The sequence below is a fragment of the Microtus ochrogaster genome, chromosome 16, assembly GCF_000317375.1.
Source record: "Microtus ochrogaster isolate Prairie Vole_2 chromosome 16, MicOch1.0, whole genome shotgun sequence".
In the NCBI taxonomy this organism is placed as follows: domain Eukaryota; kingdom Metazoa; phylum Chordata; class Mammalia; order Rodentia; family Cricetidae; genus Microtus; species Microtus ochrogaster.
The window spans coordinates 29,468,257-29,472,113 of NC_022018.1; positions in this window are offsets into that span (position 1 = coordinate 29,468,257).

Sequence of the window (3,857 nt, forward strand, 5' to 3'; positions counted from 1 at the left end):
ATTAGCCCGGTCCAAGCTGATTACCTAACTCTGCAGACAAGCTGTCTCTGCCCTTAACAAAAGCCAGGATGCCTGCTCCTAGCTTCTTTTGTTAAAATGAGGATTACCTGAGAAGAGATGTTTGACTGAAGCTGATGACTTAAGAGTTCAGATATTTGGTGCTTCCTTCCTTTTGTAATTTGGAAGGTATCTTATAGAGATGCTAATTCAAGGCCTACCTGACTACCAGAGGCGGCTGTGACTCAAACCCAGGCACCTGGTTGCCTAGGTGATGGCGTAATATGTTTTCCCCCTCCCTGCTCAATTTGGTGTGGGTATATAAAATGTTTGGACAATAAACGAGAGATCTGGCCTTTTCAATGATGACAGTGTAAGCTGTGTCGGTTCTTTTCCTCGCACTCCGATCCTGCCGGGTTAGGGAATTAGAGAATTTATGTTGGGCCCTCACGGGCCACGACAAATTGTTGCCTTGCTTTCAGGCAAGTCTGTGAAGTAAGTGGAAGGATTGGTTAAGGCACTGAATTTTAATTTGGATGCCATCTTGCAGTGTGTCAATATCAGCACATGAAAGAGTAAGAAAGGAAGATAATGGGTGTTTGAGGCTAGTCTCAGCCACAGTGGGTTACCCTGTCTCAAACAACACTAACAGCAACAACAAATAAAACAAAGGTGGGTGTATGATGGTGTCTAAATAGTGTGACTCGGTGGGCAATTCATGATTTTATCATGTCTCCTCACAGATCAAAACACAGATCTTTGGAAACATTTGGCTGACAAGATAACCTCCCTAGAGGCTGAACACATTGACACCTTCATTGAGCGAAGAATAAGGCAAGGAGGGCACACCCCCCTCTTTACCTCCCAGACTGCAGGGACTTTACTTTGCAGACAAGAACCTAGAATATGAATATACTCATTTCTCACGACAACATAGTCAACCCTGCACCCTGTCCTCCATCTTAAGGGTTGTTTATTAATTTTTAATTAATAACTGTAGTTATTGACAGTATTAGTCTGCTGTGTGACTTTCTGCCCCAGTTAAAGTTTAGAAATTGCAAGCTAATCAAAGTTGAACCTCTGTTAAAAATGTTGCTAAAAAAAAACCCTGTCTCGAAAAATCAAAAAAAAAATGTTGCTAAAGTGTTTTTTTTTAATGGTAGCATTAAAAAACAAAAGCCAAATACAACAAAATAAAAAATCTACCAACCACCTGTGGGCTTTGAATGAGACTGTCTTTCATAGACCCTTGCATTTGAATACTTGTTTCCCAGGAGGTGACACTGGGGAGGTCTAAGAGATGTGGTTTTCCTGAGGAGGTGGAATACTAGGGGTAGCCTTGGAGGTTTCAAAGCCATCCCTATTTTTCTGTCTTCCTGCATATAGTTAAAAATGTGAGCTATGCATCTCCTTCCTCAGGGATTATTGGCCACCACTCCAGGAGGGTGGAGGCAGCAGAAATGGAGAACAGGATTCAGCTGTGGATACAATAGAGAAGGACCTCAGGGATATGACTTCCAAAACTCAGCTTTATTCTAGATATGGGGGAAAAAGGAGTGGTGATCTTAGCTGGGAAATCACCTAATTTGAATTAAACGGCATGCTCCTATCATAAAGCTGGGTTAGTTGTAGCACGGTCCTGTGAAAATAGCTAGAGCATGTTACTGAAGGTCCATGTGTTCAGCAGGGGAAGAGCATTTACAGGGAACTATATCAAGGGTTATCCTTGAGATAAGGCATGCACGAAGCCTAGAGGCATCCTCCAAATAAGGGAAGGTAGAGAGCAGGGTGTCTCACTGGGAGGGCATCCTTCCTTTTGCCAAGCATGGTGAAAGCAGTCTGGCCATGGTAGACTGTAATCTCTGACCAGCAGAACCTTCCAACATATAACCCCTGTTTTATTTTATAATGGAGAGGTGTAGTACTATACCTTGAAGAACCTGTCATCTGTGTTGAAGGTCCAGGGCCATGAATTTATTGGTGGAAATTTGTTGCAGTTTTGGTAGTCTTCTGGCAGAGGAACTGAATAAGGCAGGAGGCAAAATAAAGCATAGCATAACCAGAGAACTGATAAAGGGTAGGGGCCAAGAAAACATAGGGTTGTTAAAGAAGCTAAGTGACTCTATAGGCTGGAATTTTGAGAGCAGGTCTTTGCGGAGATTGTGTTGGGGGTTATTGACTTTAGTTTTAACCATATTTGATTCATCAACATTGAAACAACTTTCTTCCCCCAATACCAAGCAATTATTAGATGTCCATCAGTTATTAGATCCAATGTTCTTCTGTATTGAATCACAACTCCACCAAGAGAGCTACCGTTGGAGGGATTCAAGCCGTCAGTTGTGGACGCCATTGCCTGATTGACTCTGTCTCTTATGTCTCCAGCCAGATGATGTGTCGGAATGATGGCAGTTACTGCAGCCCGAGCAGATCCAAGGGAGATGACAAGTCCTGTTCCTACAGCAATGGAAGGACTATCTCTGTCTCCGGATTGCAGCAGCAGTGCTGACTCTTACTCCTCATGTAGATAGGCCTGAGGGATAATCACAAGAGGGTGCAAAACCCACAGGGGAGTTTTTATGAGGAAGTAAAATTAAAAATTAGCTTAAAAAGTGACCAAGATGGAATTTGGTCGGGACCACCATCTGGAAACTCTCCAGCCGTGTAGCCTTGAAATGTGTTGTTTGGACTTATATGAATAAAACCTATAGGCTAATATACCTTTTTCTTTTTTTGGAGACTTTATTGTTATTTTTAAGAACTACAGTTTCGGGAATCCCAGGAATATACCTGGTCTGTGGGCTGGTGGTGCTCACAGCTTAATTTTGGGTTTAACAATTAATTTGTATCCTGTGTCAAATTCTTGGCTCTATGACAGGTGCCATTTTATATTAGGATCTGATAACCTAATTAATTAGATTAATGGTACTGAGATAAGAATTATCAACTAGTCATTCTATCAGTGATGTAACAGCCAACAGTAATTGACAGAGAGCAGAAATGTCAAAGGCCCTGTGATGGATAATATCTTTGTTCTTCAAAAAACAGGCCAAGTGTTCTATCATATTATAGAACCATTTTAATTTTTGAATTTACCTATTAATAAATCTGAGCCCTTTTTTGTATATCAATTGGCATTATAGGTAGTCATTTGGTAGCTCTTATCAGGGAGTTTTCTCTTGACTTGACTTTGTTTACCAACTATTAAGGGGTTATAACAGCTTCCAGCTGACCTGGGGTATAGGTTGTCGAGGCCCAGGAAGACTTAAGGGCTAGTTAAAATCTGGACAGTAGGGCATTCATCAGAAACGTCTGATTAACTGTTCCAGGTGAAGGGACAGGGGACATTCATATCACATATACTGGTTCATGTCAGTTTTCAGCAAGTCCAGAGCCCAGCAGTTTGTAGCTTACAGGTCTTTGAATGGTGATTGTCAGCCAAGTGGAAACCAGGCAAGATAGAGACTGGACAAAAATGTCTTTAGTTCTGTATTTAGATGAGAAACACCTGCTGATCTACATGTAGAGGACAACCAAAGGAAACTTAAAATCATGAGCTGTGACAAAACAATAAGTAGTCTGTATTTTGAGAGCTAAATTAATAGCTTGTCCGAATTCCATTGACTAATGTTAAAGCTCTGAAAATTTGAAATCTTAGTGTAACAATAGCATAGAAGGGGCAAGAAATCCCAAACATTTTTATATACCTTAAGCCATTTTTTAATACCTTTACAAATAATATCCATCCATGTATCTCAAAACACTTTTCTTAGATCCTTACAGTTCAGGTCCTGGTGTCTTCAGACATCTGTAACTTGCATTTACACCTTAGTAACTTGCATTTATACACTTAAATCGCT